The sequence below is a fragment of the Adiantum capillus-veneris genome, chromosome 21, assembly GCF_014529385.1.
Source record: "Adiantum capillus-veneris isolate H3 chromosome 21, ASM1452938v2, whole genome shotgun sequence".
NCBI classification, from domain to species: Eukaryota; Viridiplantae; Streptophyta; class Polypodiopsida; order Polypodiales; family Pteridaceae; genus Adiantum; species Adiantum capillus-veneris.
In genome coordinates, this window is record NC_140951.1 from 70,072,941 (window position 1) to 70,087,584 (window position 14,644).

Consider the following 14,644-nt stretch of genomic DNA (forward strand, 5'->3'; position numbering starts at 1 on the left):
ACACACCAAAAGGAAAACATGTCTATTTTACTGTAACCAAGGAGGTGGTGTAAGTTTTCTAATCTCATGAGTGATGGTGATTTGTAGAAGTAATGTAATGAAGTTGTAATTAGTACAAGGGTTACATTGCACTACATGGCCTCTTCAAGAACGCTTTGAGGGAATGAGGAGTTATTGAGAATGTATTCCCAGTGACACGCAAGGTGAAACTTGCTAGAGGGGACTCCAATGAAGATGTTTTCTCACGTCTAGGTCACTATTTGCACATCGAGGAGATAATGCCCTCATCTATCTTTGTACAATCTCCACAAAGTGCTAAGAAAGCTAACAATGCAAGGATTCGTGCTGATAATATTGACAAGGGGTTTCCTTACTCTATGTCAAATAATATTTTGTCCATTTGAATAGGCTTCAACAAGCAATGGTTGTCTTTTATGCACTACCTTCTAATGATGAGGAAAGAATCATGTGACGTTTTGCTTTCATTTTCATTGTATGACCTTCACTTTTTTCCTTTCTTCTCTTGCAGTGTTAGGAACTAAGTTGGTGTTTGTTTTCAAGCTTGACGCATGCCAAATTGTGAAGCAATGAAGGCTAGAGAGAATGAGTGTCATATTTTTATTGTCAAGACCTCAAGAATATGAGTCTAGCAACAAAAAGATTTGGCACTAGCCCGTCAGATACGAGCGAACTTGTAGCTAGTAACATGAACGACAACAATTTTTTGCAATGGATATGTAATGACTTCAAATTTGAAAATGAAATGATGCTTACTTATTTTTTAATGTGTCACTTCTTATGTCATTTAAGCTCTTTGTCTTTAATTTGTGTTCAATATTTTTATAAGTCTATTGTACGTTGTCGGGTGGTTCCTACACACCATGCCATTGAACACGAAGGGGGAGACAGGGAGGGGGGGGAGTTGTGGATGAGAATTTTATTGGATAGTGCTACCAAACATTCACAAAAGGCTTCAAGTGCCATTTGTTGAAATGCACACATAATATCTATTTTGCCCAAAATTGATGTCATGTGGACAAGGGTTTTTAACAGTGTTTGGGCCGAAATAACCATATTTGGTGCCTTCCAGATGTCAATCAAAGGCATTTTGGTTGTCTCTCAGTCTTTCATAGGTACAAAAGGTTGGGAAGGCACTAGTAGAAAAAAAAACTATCAGTGATCATTTTGTTGGGTCTTATTTGCCAAGACGGGGAGAGGGGGAGCTGTGGATGAGTATTTAATTTGGCTGTGATAAAAAACCTTCACAATAGGCTTCAAGTGCCATTTGTTGAAATGCACACATAAGATCTATTTTGACCAAAATTGATGTCTTGTGGACATGGTTTTTTAACAGTGTTTGGGTCAAAAGAAGCATATATGGTGCCTTCCAGATGTCAATCAAAGGCATTTTGGTTGTCTCTCAGTCTTTCATAGGTACAAAAGGTTGGGAAGGCACTAGTAGAAAAAAAAACTATCAGTGATCATTTTGTTGGGTCTTATTTGCCAAGACGGGGAGAGGGGGAGCTGTGGATGAGTATTTAATTTGGCTGTGATAAAAAACCTTCACAATAGGCTTCAAGTGCCATTTGTTGAAATGCACACATAAGATCTATTTTGACCAAAATTGATGTCTTGTGGACATGGTTTTTTAACAGTGTTTGGGTCAAAAGAAGCATATATGGTGCCTTCCAGATGTCAATCAAAGGCATTTTGGTTGTCTCTCAGTCTTCCACATGTACAAAAGGTTGGGAAGGCACTAGTAGCAAAAAAACTATAAGTGATAAATATGACGTGTCTTATTTGCTAGCTGAAATACACACATCTCATCTGTTTTGGCCTTGGTGGTGCAGAAGGCCCATATCCACAGGGCAGCGAGTTTGGGCCAGACGGGGCTCCTTCTGCACCACCAAGGCCAAAACAAATGAGATGTGCGTATTTCACATGGCAAATAAGACCCTGCAAATTTATCACTAATAGTTTTTTTGCTACTAGTGCCTTCTCAACCTTTTGTACCTGTGGAAGACTGAGATTGGTCTGAAATCGCTGCCTTGTGTGGACAAGGGCCTTCTCAACCACCAGGGCCAAAACAGATGAGATGTGTGTATTTCAACTGGCAAATAAGACTCAGCAAATTTATCACTGATAGTTTTTTTGCTACTAGTACCTTCCCAACCTTTCGTACCTTTGGAAGACCGAGAGACAACCAAAATTCCTTTGATTGACATCTGGAAGGCTCAAGATATGCTTGTTTTGGCCCAAACACTGTTAAAAACCCCTGCCCACAAGACATCAATTTTGGGAAAAACAAGTCCAAAATTGGTGCCTTGTGGATAGAGGTTTTTTGCAGTTTCTGGGACAAATCCAGCACAATGTTAGCATTAAGAATTCCATTTGAAATCTAATGACACATCCATAGACAATTACTTGCCTTTACACTGACCCCTCCGTCTAGCAAGTTGGGACCCTCGACATCATCACAATAGATAGAGATTGACCCACAAAGCACTTGCACGATCATAGTTTTTAAATTGATCTAATGAACACCATGTCTCTATACGAAATAAAGATTCAAGGTAGCTAATAAAACTCACAATAAACTTGCCCATTCAGAACTAGAAAATTAAATTTCACAAAAATCCATGTATTTACACCAAATTGTAAGTCAAGATAGGAAAGTACACGTGGAACTGATATTATATTGATAAATGAAATTACACAAGGGGCTCAATACATGTTTTTTGTTAGGAGGCACTGTGAAACTTCCTTGCGTCTTGCTTCAACATTAGGTAGAATGGAAGTTAGGATTGAGGCCACTATGGCTTGTGGGTCTTCCACTCCTATGGCTTGATTGATAGATACATGGCTAAGACCTTGCCACAAAAACCTATGCCAAAGCCATTGCAAGGGATTTGTTTACGAGAAAAACTACTTGCATAGTCTGAGGTATAGTAGACAAGCACAAGAGCTTGTTGACAACCTTCAAGACCCACAAAGAAAAATGTCCATCAAGGGAGAAGTCCTTGTGGATAATGCAGATGTAGCCCATGGGTAGTTTGCCGATGTAGTTTGCAAGTGCTGCTTCTGGGCCAAAAACATTGCTCTCTCCTACCTTGCAAGCTGCCGACACCTCCATGTCCAAAAGATCTAACAAAATTTGTCTTAGGAAAATACATTGGGATGGCCAATTACACAAGGAAGACAATTACCACATGCTGCCTATTGTCGTCGTCCATAGGTGGTGTGAGGTAAAGGTTGATGGACAATCTCATCTCATCAACAATTTTTGGGGCATTAGAGTGAAGTGACTCAACATGACTAGGTTGCTGATTTTCCAAAAGCTTGGTTTGGGTTTCCAAGAACTCCTCCTCCATTACGTTTGCTTGCTCTGCAGCTGCAATGTTTGAAGTGACCAAGGCAATTGTGTCAACGACTGCGATTCTAACTTGCATAGTTTTAGAGACATCATTTGGCATTGTAATTTGAATGTCAAATGTCACAAGATTACCTCCAAGGCTTTGTAGAGGTATCCATTTCCCAGCCTTACACATCCATCGCTCGTAGTGGAAGCGTATATACAAAGCTGTGAAAACTTTTAAGTACCGTATCCAAAGCCCCTAGATCACTAACTTGTACAGTTTAAAAGACATAATTTTGTATTATAGTATGAATGTCAAATGTCACAAGATTCCCTTCAAGGCTTTGTAAGGCATCCATTTCCTTGTCTTACACATCCACAGCTCTAGGTGGAAGCGTATAAACAAAGTTGTGCAAACTTTTAAGTACTGTATCCCAATACCTGAAGCCCCTAGCTTGTATCAGTATCTATCTCCCTGATGCACACCCTCTATAAATTCCCAATTCTCTCCTAATAAGGGTTGTAATGTGTCAAAAGACATATTCTTGCATATAAATATAGTGGGTGTGACATTGAATGGCAGGGCCTTAAATAAATGCACAAAAACATACATGAGACAACATAGACTTAGAACTACAAACCTAAAAGCCTTCTCAAACTTCAACAAGGAAAGAATGTCAAAAACCATCTTCTCCTTTATGGATAAGATGGATGACAAACATCAGGTTGCAGCCAGGTTGCAGCCACTCCATGTAAGAAGTGATCGCATGTCAATTATGTTGATCTTACCATAACAATTCTCAGAGATGGGCACCATTGTGAGTGTGTAGAAGAAGATTATGCTTTGCAATAGCATCGATGGTTGCACACTGGGAAGCATCATGGCACCAATGTCAACATGAAAATCTTGAAAGGTTCTAGAGAGACTTCTTAATTGTTGTCGATCACCAAGTTTGATGGAAATATATCTACATAGACATCAAATGACCCCCAAAAAGAATACTAGCATACTTGAACACATAGGTCAACTCAATGCATATGTCTATTGCAACAACAAAGAGAAGCAACTTACAGTTAGGTGGAAAAATTCTTGAATTAGTGTGCCCTAAATGCATATTAGGCATTGAATACACATGTTGAATAGAAACCACCATCCCATTGACTTATGGTCTCTAAACCCAAGCAGCCTCCCTTTCCAATGTTGATCCAAGTTGTCACAATCTCAAACACAATGAGTCTTGGTGGTTGCAGGTTGCATGAAGACCCAAGCGCCTTTGCGGAACACTTGAGGCACCCACTCCCAATTAGAATCTTTGGTGTTGTACAAGACAACCCTTTCTACCTCATCTTTTGGCTTTCTTTGAGTAGTAGAGCTTGACATTGCTACAGAGAGGAAGGGGCTACAATAAGAGGGTTTGATGGTGGTTTTGTATGAGCTAGAAATGAAGGAAGAACTACATGTTTTTGGATAGAGGGAGATACACAGGATTAAACCTTCAATGGAGAACCTTGGAGTGCAATATTGCAGTCATGGCAAGGAGACAAAAGGTGGTTGATAGAGTTTTTGTAGGTGCTCCAGCCATGGGAAGCTTGGAGATGATGAGCTAAGAAGGTGTACCTGAAAGGGTAAAAGAGGGTTAGAGAAGTTTACCCCAATCCTACATCCATAGCCATAGATAGCTTGTAGATGATGGGCTATGAAGCGGTAGAAGAAAGGGGAGAAGAGGTGCTTGGTAAAGTCTCAACAAGTGTTGCATCCATGGAGATCTTGGGGAGAGGACAGTGGAGGTGTATATGAAAATGGGAAAGCACATAGAGAGAGAGAGAGAGAGAGAGAGAGAGAGAGAGAGAGAGAGTTTATAGATTGTGAGTAGCTATGGAAATCTTCCATATGTGTTGCAACTATGGAAAGCTTCCATATGTGCTGCAACCATAGCCATGGATAGCTTGTAGATGATGGGCTAGCTATGAAGTGGTAGAAGAAAAGGTAAAATAGGTGCTTGGTAAAGTATCCACAAGTGTTGTAGCCATGGAGATCTTAGGGAGAGCGGACAGTGGAGATGTAGATGAAAATGGGAAAGCATGTAGAGAGAGAGAGAGAGAGAGTTTAGATCATGGGAAGCTATGTAAAGCTTCCATATGTGTTGCAGGTATGGAAAGCTTCCATATCTGTTGTAGGTATGGAAAGCTTGGAGGGGCAAAGAGAGAGAGAGAGAGAGAGAGAGAGAGAGAGAGAGAGAGAGAGAGAGAGAGAGAGAGAGGAGGAGGAGGTAGAATGGAGGGTAATGGTTGAGAAATGCAGATTTTGGTGAAAGAAAAAAGATTTCTGACCATGTATTTGGTCAAGGGAGCTTTTGGGGAGTGAAAAGTGAGATTAGGAGATTTTTGAAATTTTTTAAAATTTTAGGGTTACTTTATGGCCGCCCATGAAAATGGAGGGAACCCCCTCCCCCCTTTTCTCTCTCTTTCTATGGGACAAAGCTATAATGAGGGGAATAAATAGGCCCCCATGCCCCCTCCTACCCTACTTTTTTGAGGCTATAGCTGTGGCCACCACCCTCTTCCTCTTGGTGCATGCTTAATCACCCCTTAAGCTAAAGGGCCCTTTTGGGGTTCATATGTTTCCTAATGAGCGTACAATGGAGAGACAAGTTAGCCCTAGAGTGATGGGCAACCACATGTATATGGTAATAAATCTCCCCTTGTAGTGATACGATGAACGAGAGCTAGCTAATAGAGTATAGGGAAGTGCCATGCCCTGAGGACATTCCAAGCCCAAAGCTTTCAAAAATCTTCAAACGTCTCACAAGACAACGCCTTTGTGAAATGATCTACAAGGTTATCTTGTGTTGGCACATAAGCCAAGCTGATATCTCCCGATGAGAGTCGGGTGAAAGCATGAATAGGTGGAAAGCTATATATGTGATATAATTAAATAGCATAGCATGACATTGGGGGTGTGGTCACTGGTGCCATATTTCAGACGTCCAAATTTATATTCTAAAAAATATTTTACTAAAAAATTCAACCTTCACACACCCACTTTGTTTCATGAGTAGTTGGCAGTTTCAAACACCGTGCCCCCCGCCTCTCTCTCTCTCTCTCTCGCGCGCGCGCGCGTGCTCAAGGTCTATTGTGCTTAGAGCTTCTACTGTGCAAGCTTGGTTGCGTCAAGGATGATTGCAGTAACCACCCTCTTCTCTTCGAGGTATGTCTCTCCCATTGAACATGTACACTCTCTACTGCTTGAGCACGCGCACCCCACCTGGGATCATTTAGCTACATTAAGTTGCATTTGGAGCTGCATGAGTGCCACACCTTGCTCATTTGCAACAAGAGGCGAGCTCCCAAGGTAATTTGCTAGTCCACAAGCTGCATGCAATCTTGGGGCAAATCCCATAGCACATCACCTTGAATGCCCTGCTTACAAGAGCAGGCCCATGAAGTTCTTGTTTCTTTTTAGCAGGGATGATAAGCGAGGGGACACCACGTCTCATGAGTTCATTGGATGATGTACAGGTATATCACTTGAGACTGCATCATGGCACCTTCCTCAAAGCATCCGATTCAAGCAAGCAGCAGTCTAGTTAGGAACATTGAACCACCTCTGCATACGAAGTTTTGTCGTCTTGCCGAGGAATTTCATATGGAGCGTGGATTGCCATTGGAGGGAGTTGATCCACGTAGCTTGATAGGAAACAATGACATCTCTGAGGAGGACTGGGAAGCTGTCTTTATATGCCCAAAGCCTGTTTCGGGTAGCCAGAAGAAAGTGAAGGCATACCATGCTCGGTCGGAGTTCTTACAAAAGCTTATGTGGAGACACTGGGATGTCTACCAGGAGGGTCCCTTCATGTATGAAGTAGGGACTCAATTTGCAAAGGCCTTTGCATTGGAAAACTACAGTGAATCTGGAAAACATCAAATTTCTTGGGCTATCTTTGCAGAGAGGGCAATGAGAGCCTCAGAAGAAAGACACAACTTGCAAAACAAGATCAAGAGGTGGGAAGAGCAGATGAGTGGTAGAGGGAGAGGTTCCAAAACCACTGCTACCTCTACCAGATCATCATTGAAAACAGAAGTTACGTCTGTACCATTGTCAAGCGTGCCCACAGGAGGATGCCTGGTACAATTGGCAGAGGAGGATAGCAAGGCACTTGCAGAAATGAAGAATATTGCAGAGGGCAGATTGCAAGACTATAAGTCAAGACTTGAGGGTGCAAAAAAGCAGGTAGAGGATCAAGTCAGAGAATTGCATAGGGCTAAGGGTGCTCAAAGCTCAAACACTTTGGCCATAAAGTTGCAAACGGAGATTGATTGCGTGCAAGACCCTGTAGCTCGACAACGCCTGATTGATTTGATTGGACAGTTCTCGAGTACTACTAGAGAGAACGTTGCTGAATTAGAAGCCAATGTGGCTAAAGCAAAGGTGCATACCCTCCTACATGTGCTTCACTTTGTTTTGGAGTATGTGGTTCACTTCCATGTGGTTATGTGGTTAGAGTGTTATGGATTGTATGGTTATGTACTGTATGAACATATTCTATTTCTGCTATGTGCTATATAGCACAAAATATGTGCTATATGGCCACAACATAGCCATCATCTTCATGGAGTGGGTGGTTATATGCTATGTGCTATGTGCTATATGGTCACAACATAGCCATCATCTTCATGGAGTGGGTGGTTATATGCTATGTGTGGTTATGTGCTATGTGCTTTATAGTTCAATCTAGGTGCATCATGTTCACAATAGTACCCTCATCTATTTGGAATGTGTGTGATTCTATGCTATGTGCTTTGTGTGGTTATGTGCTATGTGATACATAGCACAATGGACATGTGTAATATGTGCTATATAGTATACCTGTATGCTATATGCTCACAATATAGCCCTAAAGTGTGTGTTAAATATTGATATGTGCTACATAGCACAATCTTTTTATGTGCTATGTGCTAAATAGCACATTTTGTGTGTTATATGTTCACAATATAGCCTTGGAGTGTGTGGAATAGTGAATTGTGCTATATAGCACAATCTCTATTTTTGCTATGTGCTACATAGCACAATATTTGTGCTATGTGCTATGTGCTATGTATCATATAGCCCATTGCATATCATATACCCAACAAGCTTGTGCTATATAGCATATAGAGAAAATGTTTGGGCTATATCTAGTATTTTAAAAAGTCTCTCTGCTATGATCTACAATGCATACTCTATGTAGCACTTATAGCACATTATACTTGGACTGTGCTATGTGCTATATAGCACAGTGCATATCATATACCACATCAAGCTTGTGTTTATAGCATATAGAGTAAGTGCTTGTCTTATACGTGGTATTGCAAATAAGGGATAAGATTCACACTGCATATTCTTTTCAGCAATCTGCTTTTGTTGGGTTATTGAGACTTAAATTAGATATGTTGACTTCTTTGTTTCACAGGCACTACTTGCAGAAGTAGAGACCAACATAGCACAGGAATCAGAGCACTTTAAATTTTGTGTTACCATGGAGAGGACTTCACATAACGTGGGAGCCAGTTTGATGAAGCCTTTTCCTCCTGTGGATTTTAAGCAGAGCATTAGCGAGGTGGCACTTAATGGGTTCTACCATTGTGTAGGATGTGGATTCCCGTTCGATGCCAGAATCTTGGATGTATTCTCCCTGCCTTGCACCCATGTGTACCATATGCTATGCTTCGTGCATGTATGTAGGGACTATGGCTATTGTGTTGCACTAGATTGCAACATGTCTGTTCCCCCTAGAGCTAAGCATATGATTGGCCTAAAGGTGAAGAGTGAGATGAAAGAATCAAGTGCAGGTAGTCACTGTGTCACTACTATTGCAGGCTCACTTTCCATTGGTATTTTAAACTCTTGCATTTAATGAAATCATTTGCAGGTACAGACATTGCAGCAGAGACCTGTATACAAGAATCATTGAGGACAGAAACAGAGAGAGTCTCTACGCAGGCCACTGGTAGGTACCAAAATCAGTATTTATGTGTGTATTTTGGGATACTCCAAGTGAGACTTTGTAAATAGCTTGCTTTGTAGAACAATCATCGCATGCTTGCTCCAACAAGATGATGCATTCCACAAGGAAGAATGGCCTGATTACCCCACGGATGCAGCCAGGCCTTGAAGCGGAGTCTACCCGTGGGATGCAGCCAGCCCTTGAAGCGGAGTCTGCCGTAGGGGATGCAGTACGTGGAGTAGTTGAAGACATCTTGATGGAAAAGTCTTCTGCAGTCAAATCACCTAGGCAACAACTAAATCCAAGAAGACTATTGCGTTCTCCGTTGAGTGCCAAAGCATCACCAAGTGTGGACACTAGAGATGATGCATCAGATGAGGCAGTTGCAGATGCGGTGAAAGCAACACCCCCTCCAGCGGGGAAGAAGCCAACACCAAAGCGCAAGAAATCGACTCCCAAGAACTTAGGTGGAAGTCCCACGATGGATATACCTCTTGATTCATTTAGGAAGAGAAAGAAACCAAATGCAAAGCAATGAGTGTGTTTTTTTTGTAACTTCATGCAATTAGAAGATGTCTTTAGAAGGCATGTGCAATCCATTGCACCCCTATTGTATCCATGCTCATTGATGAATCAAGTGTTGGAATTTGTTAGTGACATGTCTCTTAATTCTTTGCATCGAGTAGTTGCAAACTCTTTGATTTATTTTCTGTACATGTTTAGATACATGTTTCTACTTTCTCTTGTCGTAGATAATCAAGAAGCTGAAAAAAGAGGAACTTGCATGAGACGCACTCGCTCTTCAGGGTTTCTAGATGAGGGGTCTGTAGGTTCACTGACTCAATCTTATCCTGTGAAGAATCCAAGAAGGGGTGCTACAGCTTCCAGGGGGGTTACAGGCAAAAAAAAAGTGTCTTTTGATACAGTTGAGGGGTCTGTAGGTTCACTGGCTCGGTCTTATCCTGTGAAGAATCCAAGAGGGGGTGCTACAGCTTCCAGGGGGGTTACAGGCAAAAAAAAAGAGTCTTTTGATACAGTTGATCCCTGCACACCTACTAGTACTGCTGAATTTGTTCCAAATGTGCCTAATGTAGTTGATGTGCAGGTTGTGCATGATGATGTGCATACAAATGTTGACTGTGCTAAACTTGAAAAGGGTACATTACCCACCCTCACCACAGTTGAATCTGGCACAGATGCCATTGATGATGCTATGGTAGTTGATGCCTGCATAGATGCCATTGCTAATGCTACGCTAGTTGAGGCCTGCACAAATGACATTGTGGATGCTATGGAAGTTGATGCTCGCACAGATTCTGCTGCTGATGGCAATGTTAATGATGGTGGAACAGAAAGTATTGTTCATGCTGTCATAGATGCCCTTCTTGATGCAGTTGTGGCTATGGGTACGGATGCCACTGTTGAATCTGGCACAGATGCCATTGATGATGCTACCACAGTTGATGCCTGCACAGATGCCATTGTTGATGCTACGATAGTTGATGCCTGCACAAATCACATTGTGGATGCTATGGAAGTTGATGCTCGCACAGATGCTGCTGCTGATGGCAATGTTAATGATGGTGGAACAGAAAGTATTGTTCATGCTGTCATAGATGCCCTTCTTGATGCAGTTGTGGCTATGGGTATAGATTCCACTGTTGAATCTGGCACAAATGCCATTGATGATGCTACCACAGTTGATGCCTGCACAGATGCCATTGCTGATGCTACGGTAGTTGATGCCTGCACAAATGACATTGTGGATGCTATGGAAGTTGATGCTAGCACAGATGCTGCTGCTGATGGCAATGTTAATGATGGTGGAACAGAAATTATTGTTCATGCTGTCATGGATGCCCTTCTTGATGCATTTGTGCCTACGGGTACAGATGCCACTGTTGAGGATACCAGAGGCATGGGTGAGGAGGTCCTCATTGAGAGAGAAGCTGGAACACATGAGGCAGTGGGTGCAAGTGATGTCACAGCTCAAGCCCAGGTGGTCTGTCCAAGTGATGCTGCTGATGACATTGTTGATGCAGAGGAGGCAAAGGATACAGATGCCGCTGTTGAAGATATGGGAGGCTTGGGTGAGGAGGACCTCACTAAGAGAGTACCTGGAATAGGCTCAGCAGTGGGTAACGGTGATGTCGTGGCTTCTGCCGACACAGCTGAGGCATACGACAGAGCAGTTCAATCGGGAGAGGCAATGGGAGAAGTTCTCGTGGTTGCTACGGACATGAAAGAGGCAAATACACATAATACAACTGAGGCATGTATAGAGCAAAACAATGAGGCAGGGAAAGGCATAGAGGTGCCCACTGATAGAGCAGCTCAATCGGGAGAGGCAATGGGAGAACATTTCATGGCTGCTGTGGACATGAAAGAGGCAGTTGCACATGATACAGCTGAGTCTTGTACAGATCCCACTGTTGGGAATACCAAAGGTAAAAGTCCAGAGGTCCCTATGGGTTGAGCGGTTGCTACAGATACAGATGAGGCAGGTACAAAGAATGTTGATAAAGAGGCCAAAAATGGACATGAATATGAGAGGCAAGAGAGGCCGTGTCTTGTGGTAATGCCAGTACAGATTGTTGCACTGCCTCCTGCGTTTTTTGAGGACAAGAAGAGAAGGGACAATTTATGCATCATACTGGATGTGAATGGGCTTCTCATAAGGAGGTATAAGGTCTCCTTCTACAAAGGAATAGCGAGAAGCAGTATTCCTGATTGGGCAAGATCAAGGTATCAGGTATTCACTGCACCAAATGCTACAGAAAAGATGCAATTTGAATATGTGGTCAGGCCCAATGCATCAATCTTTTTGCATGCACTACTGCAAAGAGCACAAGTTGCACTATGGAGCTGCATGACCCATGACAATCTAGCACTTACTTTGAGTGCATGCTTTCCTAGGCTGAACAAATAGCATTTCCTTGATATTATCGGTCGAGAGGGGTGTAGAGAGGCGAGCTTCAATCTAAATGAAGTTCCTGGGATCCCTCCATGTAGAGATAACGCAAAGCCCATTTCGAGTGTTTGAAAGACTTTTGGAAGCACCATCCTAATTTCAACTCTGATAATACACTAGTGGTGGATGACACACTCTACAAGTGTCTGCTCAACCCTCCCGGGACTTGTGTATGTCTTACTTCATTTGAACCAGCAGATATTTGTCAGTCCCCAATTTACCTGGTTAGCACATTGTTCCCTTGGTTAGTCAAGTGGACAGTCTCACCCAGCCCTAATGCTTATGCAAAGATGAACCAGTTTGAAAATCCTTCGGACAGTGTGTCTGCTCATGTCATCAGCCACTATAGAAGTCAACGAGAAGTATGTAAGGAAGGTTGATTGTGGTTATGGAATCATGTATACAGCATTTTGTGCACTGAATGTACTTGCGATTACTATACAAAAAATTGACCTGTTCAAAGTTCTCTAAACTTAATGATTGAATGATGTAATTTTATTTTGGTGATATGATGTAATTTTATTTTGTTGATATGATGTTTTCATACTCTGATAGAGTCCTGCTACATGGCACACATAATAGCATAGACAGGACCATAGGGCTATTATTACACATAGTTATTCTATATAGCACTCATACTGCAAGAAATACTATGACATAATAGCATAGATAGGGAGATTGGCCTCTTATTACACACACTTACGCTATATGGCACACATAGTGCTCTCAATATGTAATATAGCTCTTTCACATACCACACATCATATCATAGACAGGAACATTGTGCTATGTGATACACACACTTTTACTGTATAGCACACATGTTACTATCTTACTACAATAGAGTCCTTTTATAGCATAGACAGGGACATTGGGCTATTATTACACACACTTGTACAATATAGCACACATAATAGCCTAGGTAGAGACAATGGACTATCTTGACACATTACTTGGCTACATATCACATATAGTAGCATGTACACAACTCCATAACACCCAATGGGTAGCTATTCATAAGAGTGAGATGATTGTAAGAATGAGACATGTTTACCTGAAATTCATCAAGAAAGTGAATGGGATGCTCTTGATAATGTTTTCTTCCCAATCGTTTTCGACAAATATCTTGGCTAAATTTTTTCAAGGTGCAACATGTTCACAATAGTAACCTCATTATCTGAAATGTGTGTGATTCTATGCTATGTGCTCTGTGTGGTTGTGTGCTATGTGATACATAGCACAATGGACATGTGTAAGGAGGTACTGAATGGTGAAGGCTATATAGAACATAATATAAGCCTGTTAAATAGGTATCATGCTGCTTCATAGGGCATGGAATTGTAAATGATTTCATGTAGTTCCAGAGATAAATAATACGTCTTTGAGGTAGCATCTACCAAAGGCATGTCAAACTTGATTGCCCGAACAAGGTGAGAGTACAGGTTAGTAACTCCCCTATCATCAAGTAGAGTGTAGTGATTTGGGTCCCCCTCTTGCTATTGATAATAACACCCTGTGACAACATAAGTGTTTTTATCACATTTGTTTTTCCACTTATCTCTTAAGATGCAATCTGTCATCCACTTTCTCTTTGTACATCTCAAAAGAAAGAACTCTACACCTTCTGCATTGCCAGCGTCTGCATTGACTGCAAAGTTATCACCTTCAATGAGATACTCACTCAGCATATCCTGGGATCCCTCAAACATTGCAGCTTCATCTTCTGGTACCTCAGTCTCTTCTGCTACCTCAGAGAGTGGTTTCAATGCCTTATGTGTCCACTTGTCTGCATATGATTTGCTAGAACAAGTCCTCCAATGGCCCTTCATGCAAGCATCACAAAAACAAGAAAGCCGCCTGGTCCTTAATTGAGTAGGATCATGACGACAAAAGCCTGAAATGCAATGGAGTGATCGAGATCCTGGTACTCTCTCACAACCCCATAGATTAGACCTGTCCACTTCTGTCTCTTTTACTAGCCAAAATTTCATGTTTATAGTAGGACCTGCTTTAGTGGATTGTGCATAAGAGCTACATGCAACATTGGCCATTGTTCTCGTCAAAAATGCAACCACGTCTGCAGCTTGCCTAAGAACAACTCCATTACTCTTGAGTTGTTCATGTCTAAGGGCTCTCTTTATCACAGCGCCAGCGCCATTATGCTCCCCCTTGCCATGGCCAGAGCCAAAAAAAATCTCTGTACCTGTTAGTTGGTAACATTAGGAAAAATATGAACCCTCTAGGGGCCCTTTGGGATTAAGGTTAATTAGAGGCCAGCCAATAGGAAGAGGGTGGTGGACACACTCTATACCTCAAAAACGTAGGGGGACAAGG

At 41.9% G+C, this 14,644-nt stretch overlaps 1 pseudogene; it reads right to left on the minus strand.

The window, feature by feature from the left end:
• Positions 1–13,623: 13,623 nt before the first annotated feature.
• On the minus strand, positions 13,624–14,139 carry LOC147431128 (uncharacterized; annotated as a pseudogene).
• Positions 14,140–14,644: the final 505 nt, after the last annotated feature.